General features: G+C 41.7%; 1 protein-coding gene across 4 annotated transcripts in view; it reads left to right on the top strand.

Annotated features, from left to right (window-relative positions):
• Positions 1-19,511: 19,511 nt before the first annotated feature.
• Positions 19,512-20,668, top strand: part of FAM160A1 (family with sequence similarity 160 member A1) — a 264,734-nt gene continuing 263,577 nt past the window's right edge. For all 4 annotated transcript variants that reach the window (XM_031664223.1, XM_031664227.1, XM_031664224.1 and 1 more), the window contains exon 1: positions 19,512-19,826. The gene's annotated coding sequence lies outside the window, so the exon portion shown is untranslated. The remainder of the gene's footprint in view (positions 19,827-20,668) is intronic.

Here is a 20,668-nt window from a genome sequence, read left to right as displayed (position 1 = left end):
CAGAGACAGGCAGGCCCCCTTGAGCTGCAGTGGGTTCCACCCAGTTCGAGCTTCCCGGCAGCTTTGTTTACCTACTTAAGCTTCAGCAATGGCGGGCACCCCTCCCCCAGCCTCATTGTTGCCTTGCAGTTAGATCTCAGACTGCTGTGCTAGCAATGAGGGAGGCTCTGTGGGCATGGGACCCTCCCATCCAGGTGTGGGATATAATCTCCTGGTGTGCCGTTTGCTAAGACCCTTGGTAAAGCACAGTATTAGGGTGGGAGTTACCTGATTTTCCAGGTGTTGTGTGTCTCAGTTTCCCTTGGCTAGGAAAAGGGATTCCCTTCCCCCTTGCACTTCCCAGGTGAGGCGATGGCTCACCCTGCTTCAGCTCTCGCTGGTTGGGCTGTACCAGCTGACCAGCACTGATTGTCTGGCACTCCCCAGTGAGATGAACCTGGTACCTCAGTTGAAAATGCAGAAATCACCCATCCTCTGTGTTGCTCGTGCTGGGAGCTGGAGGCTGGAGCTGCTCCTATTCGGCCATCTTGCTCCGGGATCTTGATATTTCTTTTAAACAGGAAACACCTTCTTTTCCAATCTTGACCTGTTGAAAATCTATAAAGTCCATCAGATTTTGCTCAAATACTATTCTATTAGGTCTTCCCAGTCTTAGCCCCAGACAAATTGCTCCCTTTTTAAAAATTGCTTATAACTCTAATTCATATTATTCCTTGTGTATAGTGATTAGACAGTTTATTTTCCTTACTGGATTATGATGGTAAAGATAATATTGTGTTCATTTTTATGGCTCTCTTAAGGCCTAATGCAATGTTTGGAAGAAAAGGGAGCAAAGAAGAAAGGAAGGAAGAAAATAAATAAATAAAAAAAAATAAATAAACAAATGGTTGGGCGCAATGGCTCATGCCTGTAATCCCAGCACTTTGGTAGCCAAGGCAGGTGGATCGCTTGAGCTCAGGAGCCTGAGGCCAGTCTGGGCAACATGGTGAAATCCCATCTCTACCAAAAATACAAAAAATTAGCTGGGTGTGGTGGCACGCACCTGGGGTCCCCGTTATTAGGGAGGCCGAGGTGGGAGGATTGCTCCAGCCTGGGTGACAGAGTGAGACTCCATCTCAAAAAAAAAAAAAAAAAAAAAAAAGAAAAAGAAAATAAATATGTATGTATACATATACATATATATATACTATATATGTATATACATACACATCACACATGCACACACAAATATATGACATACCACTTATTCTTGAGGCATGTATTCATAATTATGTAAATGTCTTTGCATGAATGTTTTATGCATTACACCAGAGACTTCTGGTTTCAAGTAAGATGGTAAAATAAGCATGGCTCTGGCTCCTGCTCATGCACAAAAAATTTTGGAGATGTCAGAAAGGACTGGCATCTGAAACAAAAACAACCTGGAATTAACTGATAAATGAATTCAGTAAAGATGCGGGATACCAAATTGACAAAAATCAGTAGCATTTATCTACATCAACAGTGAACAATCTAAAAAAGAAATCAAGAAAGCAATCCTATTTACAACAGCTACAAAAAAAAATATGCAGGAATAAATTTAACCAAAGAAGTGAAAGATCTCTACAAGGCAAACTATAAAACACTGATGAAAAACATTAAAGAGGACACACACACACAAAGGAAAGATATCTAATGCTTATGGATTGGAAGTACTAATATTGTTAAAATGTCCATACTACCCAAAGCAACCTACAGATTCAATGAAATCCCTATCAAAATACCAATGACATTTTTCACAGAAATAGAAAAGGCAATTCTAAAATTTGTATGAAACCACAAAAGACCCCAAGCAAAAAGAAACAAAGTTGTTCCTGAGCAAAAAGGAACAAAGTTGGAGGTATCACACTACCAAACTTCAAAATATACTAAAAAGCTATAGAAACAAAAACAGCATGGTACTGGCATAAAAACAGACACATAGACCAATGGAACAGAATAGAGAACTCAGAAATAAATCTGTGCATTAATAGCCAACTCGTTTTTGAGAAAGATGCCAAAAATACACATTGAGGAAAGGATACTCTTTTCAGTAAATTGTGCTTGGAAAACTGAACATCCATATGCAGAAGAATGAATTAGACCCCTATGTTTTAACATATACAAAAATCAAATAAAGATCGATTAAAGACTTAAATGTAAGGCCTGAAACTATGAAATTACTAGAAGAAAACATTGGAGAAATCCTTCAGGATATTGGTCTGCACAAAGATTGTTTGGGTAAGACATCAAAACTATAGGCAACAAAAGCTAAAATAGACAAATAAGATTATATCAAGTTAAAATGCTTCTGCACAACAAAGGAAATAATCAACACAGTGAAGAGACAATCTGCAGAATAAGAGAAAATACTTATAAATACATATAAAATACTATATATGTATATACATACTGACAGGAGATTAAGAACCAGAATATGTAAGGAGCTATTCATCTGACAGGAGATTAAGAACCAGAATATGTAAGGAGCTCAAACAACTCAATAACAAATAATAATAACAATAACAATAATAATAATTTGATTTAAAAATAATCAAATTATATGAATAGATATTTTTACAAAAGAGGACATAAAATGGCCAACAGGTATATTAAAAAATGCTCAACATCACTAATGATCAGGGAAATGCAAATCAAAACCACAGTGAGATATTATCTCACCCCAGTTAAAATAACTATTATCAAAAAGACACAATGAAAAAAGAAAACTACATGCCAATATCCCTAATGAACACAGACACAAAAATGTTCAACAAAATACGACAAATCCAGCAGCATATGAAAAAGTTAATTCACTATGATCAAGTAGGCTTCATTCCTGGGATGCAAGGTGAGTTCAACATATGCAAATCAGTAAGTGTGATTCACCACATGAAACAAAATTAAAAACAAAAACCATGTGATCATCTCAATAGGTGTGGGAAAAAGTCTATGATAAAATCCAACATCCCTTCATGATAAAAACCCTCAACAAACTAGGAATCAAAGAAACATACCTCAAAATGATATGACAACCCACAGCCAACATTATACTGAATGGGCAAAAGCTGGAAGCATTCCCCTTGAGACCTGGATCAAGACAAGGATGCCCATTTTCACCACTCCTATTCAACACAGGAGTAAGTCCTAGCCAGAGCAACCAGGCAAAAGAAAAAAAGAAAAAAATATTCAAATACAACAAGAAGAAATCAAACTTTTTGTCTTCAGTGATGTTATGATTCTGTACCTAGAAAACCCTAAAGACTCCACTAAAAGGCTCCTGGAACTGATTTACAAAATGACTTCAGCAAAGTTTCAGTACACAAAATCAATCTATAAAAACCAGTAGCATTTCCATACACCAATAATGTTCAAGCTGACAGCCAAATCAAGAATGCAATCCCATTTACAATAGCCACACAAAAAATAAAGTACCTAGGAATACAACGAACCAAGGAGATGAAAGATCTCTATAAGGAGAACTACAAAACACTGTCAAAAAAAAAAAAAAAATAGATTACACAAGCAAACGGAAAAAACATATCATCCTCATGGATTGGAAGAATCAATATTATTAAAATGGCCATGCTGCCCAAAGCAGTCTATAGATTCAACATGATCCCTACCAAATTACGAATGTCACTTTTCACAGAACTAGGAAAAACTATTCTACAATTCATATGGAACCAAAAAGGAGCCTGAATAGCAAATCAATCCTAAGCAAAAAGAACCAAGCTTGAGGCATCACATTACCCAACTTCAAACTATACTATAAGGCTACAGTAACCTAAACAGCATAGTACTCATAGTAAAACAGACACATAGGCCAATAAAATGGAACTGAGAACCCAGAAATCAAGCCACACACCTACAGCCTTCTGGTCTTTGACAATGTTGACAAAAATAAGCAATAGGGGCCAGGTGTGGTGGCTGTCATCTGTAATCTCAGTACTTTGGGACACTGAGGCAGAAGGTTGGCTTGACATTAGGAGTTCAAGACCAGCCTGGGCAATGGCAATGTAGTGAGTGAGACCTTTTCTCTACAAAAAAAAAAAAAAAAAAAAAAAAAGCCAGGTGTAGTGGCACTTGCCTAGGGTCCCAGCTACTTGAAAGGCTGAGGTTGATAGATTGCTTGAGCCCAGGAGGCTGAGGCATACTGAGCCCAGTGTGCTGTGATCATGCCACTGCATTCCCATCTGGGTGACAGAGTGAGATCCTGTCTCAAAAGAAAAAAAACAACGGAGAAAAGGCTCTCTATTCAATAAATGGTGCTGGGTTAGGTGGTAGCCATGTGCAGAAGAATGAAACTGGACCCCTAACTTTCACCACATACAAAAATTAACTCAAGATGGATTAAAGATTTAAATGTAAGATGTCAAACTATAGGCTGGGCGTGGGGGCTCACGCCTGTAATTCCAGCACTTTGGGAGGCTGAGGCGGGTGGATCCTGAGGTCAGGAGATCGAGACCATCCTGGCTAACATGGTGAAACCCCGTCTCTACTAAAAAATACAAAAAAAAAATTAGCCAGGCGTGGTGGTGGGCACCTGTAGTCCTAGTTACTCGGGAGGCTGAAGCAGGAGAATGGCAGGAATCCGGGAGGCAGAACTTGCAGTGAGCCGAGATCGCACCACTGCACTCCAGCCTGGGCGACAGAGCGAGACTACATCTCAAAAAAAAAAAAAAAAGAAAAAAAAAAAGATGTCAAACTATAAGAATTCTAGAAGAAAACCTAGGAAACACCATTCTGGACAGCAACCTTGTGAAATAATTTATGACTAAGTCCCCAAAAGCAATTGCAACAAAAGCAAAAATTGACAAGTTAGAACAAAACTAAAAAGCTTCTGTTCAGCAAAATAAATTATCAATACAGTAAACAACCTCCAGAATGAGAGAAAATATTCACAAACATACATCTGACAAAGATCTAATATCTAGACTCTATAAGGAACTTAAATAATTCAACAAGTAAGAAACAACCCCATTAAAAAGTGGGCAAAAGACATGAACAGACACTTCTCAAAAGAAGACATAAAAGTGGCCAAACAACATGAAAAAATGCTCAAAGTAACTAATCATAAGAGAAATGCAAATCAAAACCACAATGAGATACCATCTCACACCAGTCATAATGGCAATTTTTTTTTTTTTTTTTTTTTTTTTTTGAGACGGAGTCTCAGCTCTGTCACTAGGTTGAGGCAGTGGCCGGATCTCAGCTCACTGCAAGCTCCACCTCCTGGGTTTACGCCATTCTCCCTGCCTCAGCCTCCCGAGTAGCTGGGACTACAGGGCGCCCGCCACCTCAGCCTCCGGGCAGCTTATTTTTAGTAGAGACGGGTTTCACCGTGGTCAGCCAGGGATGGTCTCTGATCTCCTGACTGATCCGCCTGCCCGCCTCCCAAAGTGCTGGGATTACAGGCTTGAGCCACCGTGCCCGGCCGATAATGGCAATTATTAAAAAGTCAAAAAACGACAGATGTTGGCAAGGCTGCAGAGAAAAGGGAATGCTTATACACTGTTGGTGGGAATGTAAATTAGTTCAGCTACTGTGGAAAGCAGTTTGGAGAGTCCTCAAAGAACTTAAAATAGAACTACCATTTGATCCAGCAATCCCATTACTGGGTATATATGCAAAAGAAAATAAACGATTTTTCCAAAAAGACACATGCACCCATATGTTCCACTGCAGCACTATTCACAATAGCAAAGACATGGAATCAACCATGGTGTCCATTAGTGGTAGACTGGATAAAGGAAATGTGGCACATATACACCATGGAATACTATGCAGTCATAAAAAGAATAAAATTATGTCCTTTGTGGCAACATGGATGGAGCTGGAGGCCACATCCTAAGCAAATTAATCCAAGAACAGAAAACCAAACACAGCATGTTCTCACTTGTAAGTCGAAGCAAAACATTGGGTACTCATGGACATAAAGATGGCAACAATAGACACTGGGGACTTCTAGAGGAAGGAGGGGGAAGGGTTCAAACACTAACTATTGGTTACCATACTCGCTACCTGAGTGATGGGAACATTCATACCCCAAACCTCAACATCATACAATATACCCAAGTAACAAACCTGCACATGTGCTCCCTGAATCTAAATCTAATCTAATCCTGAATAAAAATGGAAATTATATTTATTGAAAAACCAAATGCTTCTGGGCGTGGTGGCTCATGCCTGAGCCACCAGGACCTTGGGAGGCCAAGGCAGGTGGATCCCTTGAGGTCAGGAGTTCGAGACCAGCCTGGCCAATAAGGTGAAACCTCGTTTCTAGTAAAATTACAAAAATAAGCTGGGTGTGGTGGCGCATGCCTGTAATTCCAGCTACTTGGGAGGCTGAGGCACAAGAATGGCTTGAGCCCAGGAGGCAGAGCTTGCAGTGGGCTGAGATTGTGCCACTGCACTCCAGCCTGGGCGACAGGGTGAGACTGTCTCAAAAACAAAACAACACAGAACAAACAAACAAACAAAAAAACATGCTGATGAGGTTATGGAGAAAGGGGAACACCAGTACATTGTTGGTGGGAATGTAAACTAGTATGGCCACTATGAAAAACAGTATGGAGCTGCCTCAAAAAACTAAAAATCAGCCTACCATATGACCCAGCAATTCTACTTCTGGGTATATATTCCAAAGAAAGAAAATCAATATATCAAAGAGATATCTGCACTACATGGTTATTGCAACACTATTCACAATAGCCAAGATATGAAAGCAACCTAAGCACCCATCAGTAGTTGAATGAATAAGGAAAATGTGGTTTATATACACAATAGACTATGACCCAGCAATAAAAAAGAATAAATTATGTGATTTGTTTCAACATGGATAGAACCAGAGGACATTACATTAAGTGAAATAAGCCAGGCACAAAAAGAAATACTGCATGTTTTCACTTATATGTGGGAGCTAACAATGTTCATCCCATGAAGGTAGAAAGTAGAATGACCATTACCAGAGGCTATGAGGGAAATGGGGTATGGGGGATGAAGAGAGATTAGTTAATGGGTACAAAAATACAGTTAGATATAAGGAATAAGTTCTAGTGTTCAATATCGTAGTAGGTGACTATAGCTAACAATAACTTATTATATATTTCAAAATAGCTAGAAGATTTGAAATGTTCTCAACACAAATAAATGATAAATATTTGAGGTGACAGATATCCTAATTATTCTGATTTGATCATTACGCATTGTATGCATGTATCAAAACATCACATGTATCCCACAAATATGTGTAATTATTATGTAACACTAAAAAATAAAATTGAAAAAACCCCACTGACGGTGGAAGATGAAGTATGAATAGAGAATCTAGAGAGAGGTAAGAGTTGCTAAACTTTAGACATTGATAAGGAAAAATAAGTGTAAATATGATCCTTGGTAAGTTAGGGCCAGATGTGGTGGCTCACACCTGTAATCCCAACACTACACTTTGGGAGGCTGAGACGAGAGGTTCACTTGAGCCCAGGAGTTTGAGATCAGCCTGGGCTACTGCCCCATCTCTACAAAAAACTTCAAAAAATTTAGCTGGGTATGGTGGCACATGTCTGTAGTCCCAGCTACTAAGGAGACTGAGGTGGGAGGATTGCTTGAGCCTGGGAGTTTGAGGCTGCAGTGAGTGATGATTGTGCCACCACACTCCAGCCTGGGTGACAGGGTGACACCTTGTCTCAAAAAAAAAAAAAAAAAAAAAGGGATTACTACCTGAAGAATAGAAACAAAACACATAAATTTTAAACAAGCAGAAGAAAATCTGATCTATCAAATGTAGGCAAAAAAGAAAGTATAGCAAAAATAAAACTTGAAAAAGATGGCAAATGGAGTGCCGATATATCAGAAATTAGAATATATATGAGTAGATTAAACTTTTGCATCATAACCTGAAAGTCTCAGAATGTATTTCTAAAAATTAGATGTAGCAATATGTCATTTACAGAGGATAGACCTAAAATAAACAGTTCAAGAAAGGCAAAAAATAAGTATAGAAAATGCAAACCAGCAAAATATGAACCAGAAGAGAACTGGGGTAATAATTGTAATATACCGTTTGAATTTAAGGCAAAAAACAAGTTACAAGGGATGTGATAGTTAATTTTATGTTTCAACTTGGAGGGTGTTTGGATGAGATGAACATTTAGATTGGTAAACTTTGGGTGGGGCAGATTGCCCTCCATAACGTGGGTGAACGTCATCTAATCAGTTGCAGGTCTGGATAGAACAAAAAGACCAGCCTTTCCAAGCGAGAGGAAATTCTCTGCCTGCTGGACTTTATCTGCTCCCCTAGCTATAGACTTCTGGCCTATACAGTAGATTTGGACTTGACAGTGTCCATAATCGCATGAGCCAATTCCTTATAATACATCTCTTTCTATGTATACGCACATCCAGTTGGTTCTGTTTTCATGGAGAGCACTAATACAAACAATAAAGTGGGTTACTGCATATTGGGGGAAAAAAAAAAAGGTCAGCCAGGCGCGGTGGCTCACACCTGTAATCCCAACACTTTGGAAGGCTGAGGGGGGCGGATCACGAGGTCAGAAGATCGAGACCATCCTGGCTAACACGGTGAAACCTCATCTCTACTAAAAATACAAAAAATTAGCCAGGCATGGTGGCAGGCGCCTATAGTCCCAGCTGCTTGGGAGGCTGAGGCAGGAGAATGGCATGAACCTGGGAGGCGGAGCTTGCAGTGAGCCAAGATTGCGCCACTATACTCCAGCCTGGGCAGCAGAGCGAGACTCTGTCTCGGAGGGGAAGAAAAAGTCAATATATCATAAACACTAATGATGGAATAAATATGCACTAAACAATATTGTATTAGTCCAATTGTGTTGCTATAAAGAAATACCTGAGGCTGGGTAATTTATAAAGAAAAGAGCTTTAATTAGCTTGTGGTTCTTCAGGCTGTACATAAAGCATAGTGCTAGCATTTGCTTTTGGTGAGGGCCTCAGGAAGCTTACAATCATGGCAGAAGGTGAAGGGGAACCAGCATGTTACATGGTGAGAGAAGGAGCAAGTGAGAGAGGCAGGAAGTGCCAGGCTGTTTTAAACAATCAGATCTCATGTGAACTCATAGAGTGAGAACTCATTCATTACTGTGAGGACAGCACCAAACCATTAATGAGGGATTTACCCCCATAACCCAGACACCTCCCACCAGGCTCCACTTCCAACATCGGGGATTACATTTCAGCATGAGATGTAGAAGGGACAAACATCCAAATTATATCAAATATACATTCAAAGTACAGGGAGCAAGGACCAGTAGACTACTGGGGAAAATTTTTAAAAATCAACAATAATACATGGTAATATCTAACAAGACACCTTTAAAATTTTTTGATAAGGCAGATACAAAATAAGCACACAAAATGTACAAGACTAATATATTTCATCTTCTATTGTTCTATGTGTTTAACTTTGCACACCCAAAAAGCTAATAATCTTTCTTTTTTTTTTTTTTTAAAGAGAGAGTATCTTGCTCTGTGACCCAGGCTGGAGTGCAGTGGCACAGTCACAGTGTACAGCCTCAATTTCCTGGGCTCAAGCAATCCTCCCACCTCAGCCTCCTAAGTAGCTAGGACTACAGGTGTGCACCACCATGCCCAGAAAATTTTTGTATTTTTTTTTTGTCGAAATGGGGTTTTACCATGTTGTCTAGGCTGGTCTTAAACTCCTGGGCTCAAGTGATTCAACCACCTTGGCCTCCCAAAGTGCTGAGATTACAGGTGTAATCGCACTGTGCTCACATCTGTAATCAATAAGTATAAATGCATAATTAATAAAAATGCATACTATAAATCCATAATATAAATGCATAATCGATTAAAATAAATGTTCCATGGGTGCTTTAAAAAATATCAATTTTAAAAACATATAAATAAAAAAATCTATTTTTAAAAAAATTTAAAATATCAATTTCTAAAAAATATCTATTAAAAAAATCTATTTTTAAAGCACCCATGGAACATTTATATTAATTGATTATGGACTAGGTTACAAAAGAAGCCTCTATAAACTCCAAATAATTAGCATCACATAGAGTATGTTCTCTGACAACAAAACACTAGAATAAGTAATTAATAACAAAAAGGTAGATTTAAACAGCTCTGTCAATAAAAAAATTCCTAAAACAGCCAGGATTAAACTGAAATCCAAAGGAAAAGTATAATATTCAATTTCTTTGCATACTTATCTGTGGCAACGCTTTGAAGACTGGATTTAAAATGCATTCCTCAACAAGATTTGTGTTTGTTGTGCCGACTGGGCATCTAGAGGTACAACCAATCCAGGACCCATCTGATCTAAACTTTTGGAGTATTTTTGGACCACATAGATAATATTAATTTTGGCTCCAAATTAGGTGTGGGGTTAGTGATTTTCAGGGGAAACTTTTTAAAAAAAATCATTCCACCCAGAGCCAAGGCTCAAAAAAGCACATATCTTCACTGTCTTCCTCCATGGATTCCATTGCCACCCCCCTTCTCCTAGTGTCTTCCTCGAAAGGTTTGTCTCCTGTCCCTTCATTTATAACCCATTGTAACCCAGGTTGTAGGCCACCAGGGATCAGTGGATAATTTCCAGACAAGTGCCAGCTCTGGTACTCTTTTATTCTACTTTCCTTTAAAAAAAAGGGACAGATATTTCATATACTGTAAAAGTCATCTTTTTAAAAGTATGCATTGAGAGGTTTTAGTATATTTACATGTAGAACCATCAATACTATCTAATTCCAGAGCATTTTCATGACACCAGAAAGAAACCTGTATCCATTAGCAGTCATGCCCCATTCCCCTCTCTAACTCCCCAAGCCTCTTTCTGCCTGTACGAATTTGTCTATTTTGATTCTGGACATTTCATATAAATGGAACCATACAATAATATCTTCCGTACCTGGCTGCTTCTATGTAACATAATATTTTCAAGCTTCATCAATATTGCAGTGTATATCCTATTAATATTTCTTTTTTTTTTTTTTTTTGAAATGGACTCTTGCTCTGTCAGCCAAGATGGAGTATAGTGGCATGATCTTGACTCACTGCAACCTTTGCTTCCTGGGTTTAAGCAATTCTCCTGCCTCAGTCTCCCAAGTAGCTGGGATTACAGGGACCCACCACAACACCTGGCTAATTTTTGTATTTTTAGTAGAGATGCCATTTCACCATGTTGGCCAGGCTGATTGTGAACTCCTGACCTCAAGTGATCCACCTGCCTTGGCCTCCCAAAGTGCTAGATTACAGGTGTAAGCCACGGCACCTGGCCACTTCATTCCTTTTTATGGCCAAATAATATTCCATTATATGGATATACCACATTTTGTTTAACCATTCATCAGTTGTTGGACATCTGGATTATTTTCACCCTTTAGATATTATGGCTAATGCTGCTATGAATATTTATGTACAAGTTTTTGTGTGGACATATGTTTTGTCTTGCATATATGCCTATGAGTGCAATTGCTGGGTAATATAGTAACTCTATGTTTAATCATTTCAGGAACTATTAGACAGTTTTCCAAAGTAGCTATACCATTTTAATTTCCCACTTCTTATTGTTTTTTAGTACTTAAGTAATTCTACTTTCTTGCTATGCATTTTAAAAGATTAAAAAAAAAACCCCTTCTCTCTGTCACCAAACAACCATCAATTACATGGGTCTATTCAGCTTATGAAAATAAGCTGAGCTGTACACTTATAAGTAGTAATGGATAACTAATTCATGGAATATTTACCCAATGAAATATTATATGCAGCAATAATAAACTAGCAATAAGCACATCAACAATATGGATGAATCTAACAAACAAGCACCAGAGAGACGGATACAAAAGAGTATCTATTCTATTATTCTGGTTATATAAAGTACTAAAATAGACAAAACAAATCTATGCAGTTAGAAGTCAGGATTAACCTTGAGGGGAAATAGTGATTGGAAGCGGACACAAGAAAGCTTCCAGATTCCATTTTCTGGGTGCTGGTTACATGAGTTTATTCAGTTTGTGGAAATAAACTGAACTATATACTTACAATATGTGCACTTGTCTTTATGTGCATTAAAAGTTTCAAACAGAAGAAAAATGTATTCAACTTTGGGTATGTAGTATCCAGAGTTTTCCCTGCATCTTATTGCTTGATGATTCCTATGATACAAATTGCTCTAGAAAAATAGAAAAAATAGGTAAAGTGTTCAACATAATTTATAAGGCCAATATAATGTTGATACCTAGTCACATAAAGAAAAAAAGGCCTATTTTACTTATGAACATAGATGCAAAATAATGCCAAGTAAAATGTTAGGTAACAGAGTCTAATACCCTCCTAAAAATATATTACAATCAAATAAGGTTAATACAAACAATGTAAATTTGGTTCAACATAGGAAGATCTACAATAAAAATCATCACATCAAGGGATATAAATAGGAAAAATAATCACATGATCATCTCAGACACAGAAAAATCATTTTATAAAGTTTAATACTAGTTCATGATTTAAAAATCTCTTAGAAATTTCACAGGAAAATAAAGGAAGGTTTTCAATCTAACAGAGGACATCAACTAAAAATCTACAGCAAACATTATATTTAACAGAAACTTTAGTGTGGTGCTCTCCTGTAATCTCAGCTACCTTGGAAGCTGAGGTGGGAGGATTGCTTGAGGCCAGTTAGAGGCTGTAGTGAGCTATGATTGCACCTAAGAAGAATAGCCAGTACACCCTAGCCTGGGCAACACAGCCAGAATCCGTCCCTAAAAAAAAATTTAAAAACAAAACCAAAAACTTCAGATGCTGTATTATTTGAATGTGTTTTCTATACTTAAAAGAAACTGAAATAACAGTAGTATAAACACATAAGGATTTTTTTTTTTTAATCTCAGAGCAGGAAGTTTAGAGGTGGGCAGTACAGCTATGTTCTGGAGGCCCCTTCTCGCTTTCTGCACCATCATCCCGTACATTTAACTTGTGCTTTCATCATCTCAAGATGGCTTCTGCTTCTCCAGGTAACCAATGTCCAGGCAGGAAGAAGTGAATGGAAAGAAGGGCAAAGATTCATGGAACCAAGCCAGCTGGGCTTTCTGAAAGTACATGCAAGAACATTCTCTTAAATTCCATTGGCTTGGACTATGTCATATAACTACCTGCAGTTGCAAAGGTGGTTGCATTTTGCTGCTATAAAAAAGGGGGGGGGTGGCGTTCTGGTAGAAAGATAAAAATAGAGACTTGAAATTGAATAGGTAACTAGTAGTGTCTGCCTTGTATTCCCTTTAGGTTTGGTAACAACACAATGATCCCCACTGACATGGTTTGTCTCTGTGTCCTCACCCAAATCTCATCTCGAATTGTAGTCCCCATGTATCAAAGGAGGGACCTGGTGGGAGGTGACTGGATCACGGGGGTGGTTTCACCCATGCTATTTTCCTGGTAGTGAGTGAGTTCTCACATTATCTGATGGTTTAAAAATGTTTGGCAGCTCCCCGCTCACACTCTCATTCTCCTGCTGCCTTGTGAAGAAGGTGCTTGCTTCCCCTTCGCCTTCTACCATGATTGTAAATTTCCTGAAGCTTCCTCAGCCATGTGGAACTGCAAGTCAGTTAAACCTCTTTCCTTTATAAATCACCCAGTCTCAGGTAGTATCTTTATAGCAGTGTGAGAACGGACTAATACACCCACTACGACCACCACCTTGCAAAATAGTGCTTGATGTCTTCACCATTGAAAACAGACAAAAATAAATGTAACATATAGCTCTGTCAAGAGTTCTGCTACAAACTGCGGAAAACATATGCAGCTGATTCAAAAGAAAATAACTTATTATAATATTAAGTAGCTTATATAAAGTTGTTCACGGAGGTTATGTAAACTTGACGGCCCTATAACTGGGAACAACACCCAATCATATTACAGATCTACTCCAGTGGACATGCCATTATTACCACTATTTGGCAAAAACACTGCAGCATGTACTGCCAATTCCACCAGACTGAGCACTGGGTACTATTGTGGGAATCTCTGCCACTACCCTCTCTGGTAATGTATTTTTATTAATTGTACTTGTTAGAAAAAAGAATTTCTTGACAGCATGATTACTATTATAACAGAATACACACTGTTCACTTTTGAGCTCTTTTCTAAAGAGGAGCAACTACAGAAGATAATTTAAATTTAGATTTAATCTGACTACAAATGATAATGTCTTCATGTACTTTTCACTTTCAATTCCAACGTATCTGGGACAACTTCCCTATGTTGCATTTTAGCTTCTGTTTTTCTTAAATACAGATGATGTACTTTGTCTACTTTCTCATAGGAGTGTTAAGATCTATAGTCCTATGAACTCTGTGAAATAAGAATTTGTGTATGTATGCGTGTGTGTGTGAATGATGAAATACTTCTCTCCTTTGTTCATGTAATCCTGAATATCTAGTATTTAACATGTTTAACAATTTGAGAAATATGTAATTTCAAATATAATTACATTTTAAAGTGGAAATAAAGGTGGTAAGGAAAAGAGGGAGGAGTCTTTTCTGGCTTCTACAATAAAGAAATATAATTTCATTGCTTTAAAGTACTATAATAACAGAACTGAAGAGTATAAAAAATGAATAAAGTGGGGTCAGGTATGGTGGCTCATGCCTGTAATCCCAGCACTTTGGGAGGCTGAGGCAGGTGGATCACAAGGTCAGCAGTTTAAGACCATCCTGGTCAACATGGTGAAACCCCATCTCTACTAAAAATACAATAATTAGCTGGGCATGATGGCGGGTGCCTGCAATCCCAGCTACTCAGGAGGCTGAGGCAGGAGAATCGCTTGAAACTGGAAGGTGGAAGTTGTGGTGAGCTGAGATCGCACCACTGCACTCTAGCCTGAGCGAAAGAGTGAAACTTCGTCTCAAACAAAACAAAACAAAAGAGAAAGAATAAAATGAAATAAATTTTAAAAAAACCACGATTTAGAAAAGGTTATCATGTTGCTAATATATGCATTTCCAACCAATATGCTTATTTTTAACTTTTGCTTAATTAATTATTGTAACTTCTAAAGCAGTAGGTTCAAATCAATTGCTGTTTAACTGGATGACGCTGTTAAAAAACGCATTGCTCCAAATCGGAATTCTTACATGTTGTCAGTGGGAGCATAAATTGGTATAACCACTTTGGAAAACCGTTTGGCAGTATCAACTAAATCTCATTGTATATACAGCCTATCATCCAACAATTCCACTCCTAAGAGAAAGTGATACCTTCCTATGGTAGAAAACTTGGAAGTAGAGAAAAGCACAGAGAATAAAAATAAACTGTCATCCTAGTATTGAGATAATCATCATTATTATTATTATGATTTTTTTTGAGATGGAGTTTTGCTCTTATTGCCCAGGCTGGAGTACAATGGTGCGATCTTGGCTCACTGCGACCTCCGCCTCCCGGGTTCAAGTGATTCTCTTGCTTCAGACTCCCAAGTAGCTGGGATTACAGGTGCCTGCCACGACGCCTAATTGTTGTACTTTTAGTAGAGATGGGGTTTCACCATGTTGGTCAGGCTGGTCTCGAACTCCTGATCTCAGGTGATCCACCCGCCTCGGCCTCCCAAAGTGCTGGGATTACAGGTGTGAGCTACCATGCCTGGCTGATATAATCATTATTAATGTTTGTGAAGAGAATCTTACTTTACACACTTATTTTTATACTAGGCTTACTTTATACAATAATATATTATAAATATGTTTCCATGTAATAGATATTTTTCAACTTCTTTTTTCTTTTTAGAAGAGACAGGGTCTCACTCTGTTGCCCAGGTTGGTGTGCAGTGGTACTCAAAGCTCATTGCAACCTTGACCTCCTGGGCTCAACTGATCCTTCTGCCTTGGCCTCTTAAGCAGTTGGGACTATAGGCCCATACCAGCACGTTTGGTTATCCTTTGTTTTTATTTATTTTAATTTATAAAGAAAAGAGTTTTAATTGGCTTACAGTTCTGCAAGCTGTACAAGCATGGCTCCAGCATCTGCTTCTGGGTGAGGGTCTCGGGAAGCTTCCACGTGAGCTACCATGCCCGTCTTCACGGTGGAAGACAGAGAGCAGGCAGTGTCACATGGCAAGAGTGGGAGAAGGAGACAGCCCCTTTACCTTTAGTAAGACTTATTTCCTCAAAAGAATGAGTCTGTTTCACTCCCAGAGGACATAATGGATATGAATGAAATTCATATTTGTAGAGAGGGAACTAACATTCTTAAGTGCCTATCATGTATTAGGCATTATGTTAGACACTTCGCTATGCTAATTTATGTCATCCTATAACGACCTTAACAAAGTAGGTATTATTTTCTTCATTTTATAAGTTGAAGAAATTGAAGATCATTCACATTATGTGCCTTTCCTTTCCTGCCTTGATTTTACTTTAACCTGCTCCTTTTGAAGTCTTCTCCAACTTTGTTATAGCAGTTCCATCCTTACACTGCCCAGGTCAAAAGCCTCAGAGTCCTCCTTATCTCCTTTCCTTCATACCCCACATTCAATTTGAGGAAACCATCAGCTTATCATCTCCACTACTATTTCTCTGGTCCACATCTCTATCTTCTTGCCCCTCGATTATTATTATCTTTTTTTGAGATGGAGTCTTGCTCTGTTGCCCTGGAGTGCAGTGGTGCGATCTTGGCTCACTGCAGCCTCCACTCACTGTAACCTCCGTCTCCCGAGTTCAAGCCATTCTCCTGCCTTAGCCTCCTGAGTAGCTGGAATTACAGGTGCGTGCCACCACACCCAGCTAATTTTTTGTATTTTTAGTAGAGACGGGGTTTCACCACGTTAGCCAGGATGATCTTGATCTCCTCACCTCATGATCTGCCCATCTTGGCCTCCCAAAGTGCTGGAATTACAGGCGTGAGTGACCACACCCTGCTGACCCTAGATTACTTTAGTAGCCTCTTAACCAGTCTCTGTGCTTCTACCCTTACATCCTACTGTTTATTTTTAACCCAGCAGTCAAAGTGATCCAATCACAATGTCAGAAAATGTCACTTTTCTACACAAAATCCTCCAATGGCTCCAACCAACTCACTCAGAGTAAAAGCCTTACCTGATCTGCATCACCCCCACCTTTCACTTCTCTGACTTCATCTTCTCCATTCTTTCATGGCACCTTCTGGCCTGCCTCAGGGCCTTTGCATTTGCTATGCTTTCTGCCTGGGAAGTTGTTTGCTCAGATATCCCTATCTTCCCTCAAGTCTCCTCAAATGTTACCTCCTCCAGAAGCTTTCCTTGATCACCACCCACCTCTGAACATAGCACCCCTCATACTTTTTATGTACCCTCTCTGCTTAATTTTTATCCACAGCATTTCTTTCTTTCTTTCTTTCAAGACAGGGTCTCACTCTGTCGCCCAGGCCAGAGTGCAGTGGACTCAAGCAATCCTCCCACCTCAGCCTCCTGGATAGCTAGGACTACAAGTGCATGCCACCACGCCTGGCTAATTTTTAAACTTTTTGTAGATAGGGGGTCTTGCTATGTTGCCCAGGCTGGGTCTCCAACTTCTGGCCTCAACAGATCCTCCTCCTTTGGCCTCCTAAGCTGCTGGGATTACAGGCATGAGACAACACTCCTGGCCTCTCCATAACATTTCTAGTAATATAGCAGTCCATATATTGTCCTTATACATTTACCATCTGTCTTTCCCACCTGGAAGAGGTAAGCTCCACGAGGGCTGGAGTTGTTGTTTGTGCTCTCTGCAGTGTCCTTAACCCCTAAATGCGTGCCTAGCATGCAAAAGGCACTCAGTATATATTTGTTGAGTAAATGAATGCTTCCCCCACATTCCAACTGTTACAGCAGGCCAAGGGGACCTGTTGTGCAGAACCTCACAGCTTTCAACTCTGAGCTCTATCTTCCTTGTTCTTTCCCAGCTTTTACTTAGGAGCCACTTCTTGACGGCGCTTGTCACAGGTGAAAGGCTGGTGAATCTGGAGAGATACTTGTGGCAAGCACCTGGCGTTCCTGCTGTCATCCACAAGCGCAGTAGTGGTGGTAGACAGCTAGAGAAGAAAGTGTAAAGTTTGCATCCTCCAATTATCACGGTTGCAAGACAGAACTTGAAACTAGATACACCTGATTCTGGTTATCTCTGGATGCCATTCACTGAGAATGAAGGGAAGAAGATACTTCCTCCAACGTAGAATCTGATGAGGCGCCAGCAGGCTGCTGCTGCGGTGGAAAACTGCCACATCCGCCTTTGCAAACTGGTGTGGCCCCAGCTGCTTGGACTGAGGCTCACCGCAGGTTTCAGCCACTTCAACCGCAGGGCTATGAACATGCCAAGAGAGCCATTAACCAAGTTTCTCATTCCTCCTCCGGGATTTAGTCCTGAAAGCAGAACCTTCACTTCGCCACCCAGGCGTGCAAGAGGCGTGGGAGACGGAGAAATGGGGAAGCGAGGCGGCGCTGCCCAGTTTGGCAATGGCACAGCTGTGGTCTCTGATGCAAAGGCAGGCGGCCGCGCAGGGCCAGGCCCGGGTGGGAAAACTGGGCTCTGGGAAGGATGTCGGGGCATCCGGCAGTGCCCAAAGCCACCATCTCAAGCGTGGTAGTGGAGAAATGGATGCTGCACCTGCTCTCTCATCTTGCGGGGAATCGTGATTTGGGGAAGTTTCACCTTTGTTGTAGAACTACCCACATTAGAGCCTTCACTTCTTGGGAAGGGGTTGGCGGGAGTTGCCAGTGAACGTGTGACACACACACGCACCACATACTCCCCAAATCCACAAACGACTCCAGTAACGCTATAGTTACCCTTAAAAAGCAAAACAGAACAAATCAGCAGGCCCCCTCCCTCCATCCTGGCACTTCATTAACGTCGGCCAAGGCCACATTTCCCCTGTCCACTGCAGGGGGTCTGTCAGGAGAACAACCGGCGAACGTTTGCCTCACTTCACTCAGCTCTCTTGGGACGGTATCAGCATTTTAGAATTCACACCTCAAGGAAGGAGTCAGCAAAGAAAAGCAGAGCTGGGCCGGGGCGCCGGTGGCCGCCGTCAAACCTTTGGGAAGCGAGGAATCGGAAACGCCCGTGACGTGCGGCGTTGTCCGACTCCTTCCACTCGGCAGAGCCGGAGAGACAAGCCTTTGGAGGGACGGTGAACAACTGTGCTGTGTACGGCGGTGTGCGTGCGCGAGTAAAGGGTGTGTAGCCCCGGCCAAACGCTAGCCCCCAAGGGCGCGAGTGCTCCACTGCGCCCAGCTCAAGTTTCGGTGGAAACTTTCTCTCAGAGGCTCCTCCTCCTTCACCTTGGAAACCGGCGCAGGCCGTGCGGCGCGGCGCTGCCTGAGTCCCCGGCGCACCTGGCGGCGGCGTGGCCCAGCGGCAGGGGCGGGGCCGGCGGCGGCGGGGGCGGGGCCGGGGCGCTCTCCCCGAGGCCTCCCGGCAGGTTGGGCCCCACCCCGGCCCCTGCCCCGCCCCGGCCCCCGCCCCCGCCCCCGCCCCTCCCGCTCTCACTAGGGAGAGGCGTTGGGGAGCTCATGACCCACGCGGCTCAGCCAGTGGCTGACGCACCCTCGAAAAGTTGCGCTCCGACCTTCTCACGACCTACATTCTTCCCGGGCACTCTTGAGTTTGAGCTGGGCCCGGAGGACGTGGGCCAAGACTTTCCAGCGGCGGCCGCCCCCGGGGCGAGGAGCCGGCCCCGCTTTCCTCACGGGGTCCAGCGCAGGCGTCCCCGGGACCGCAGCGCAAACTTTCAGGACTGTCTGAGGACACTTGTCCAGCGAGCGCCACTGCTCGGGGAGGAGGAGCCACGGTCGGGGACAGGTAGGTGCTGTGATGGCCGGAGATTTGCGCTTGAGGGATTCTTTTATTTTAGGGGGTTAAAGGAGGAGGGAGACTCGAAATGTCCCTTCTCTGCATCCGCCAGCTGGGCAGGGGGAGCAGGCATTGGGCTGGGGGGAGGCTGGGGACGTTCCAAACGGGGTCGCTGCGTCGGGCCGGGGCGCCAGGGGGAGGAGGTGACTCCCAGGGTTTCGGGCTCCGGGACGGGGCGTTACGCGGTGACTGACCCTGGGATAGAGAGAGCCAGCTTGTTTTGACGAAGGAAGATGTCATCAGGGCCCTCCATCCCATTCATTGGTCCCTGGGTCCTCTGGGAGGTACAGGCAAAGGCAAAGAGATGTGCAGTTCAGGTTTCCCTTGTAAATCACCTTGCTTGCATAGGAGACAGAGGCGGTGCCCCTCTGAGGGTTGCAGCCCTTTCCTGGTGTAAGGACTTACTTGTTGGGTAGCTGTTGCTCAATTTCGTAAATTCTCTGATGAAACTCCGTTCAAGTTGTGGTTGTTATTGATAGTGTGTGTGTGTTTGTGTTTCCTCTGGCTCAACAAAGGTCCCTTGTTAACTCCACTTCTGCTAGGGAATGGGAGGAACTACCTGCTGTCTTATTTCAGGCCTGATTAGAGCGAGGTGTTGGTGCAGGGGGCGGTAACCTTGTTGGCTTGGGACTTTGGGAATCATATGAGCAGGTCTGGTGAATTAGCCCAGTTCTGTCCCAGCCTCCTGGACCCACCCGTTCACAGCAGATCCAGCTTCCGCTGTTCAGCAGATGCTACAGCCCCAGCCATCCAGGGACAGGGAAACCCTCCTGAAGGGAAAGAGCCAAATA

Source organism: Papio anubis, chromosome 3 (genome assembly GCF_008728515.1).
Source record: "Papio anubis isolate 15944 chromosome 3, Panubis1.0, whole genome shotgun sequence".
Classification (NCBI taxonomy): domain Eukaryota; kingdom Metazoa; phylum Chordata; class Mammalia; order Primates; family Cercopithecidae; genus Papio; species Papio anubis.
Note: the sequence above shows the minus strand (reverse complement) of the source record. Positions and strands in the feature narration are given on the sequence as shown.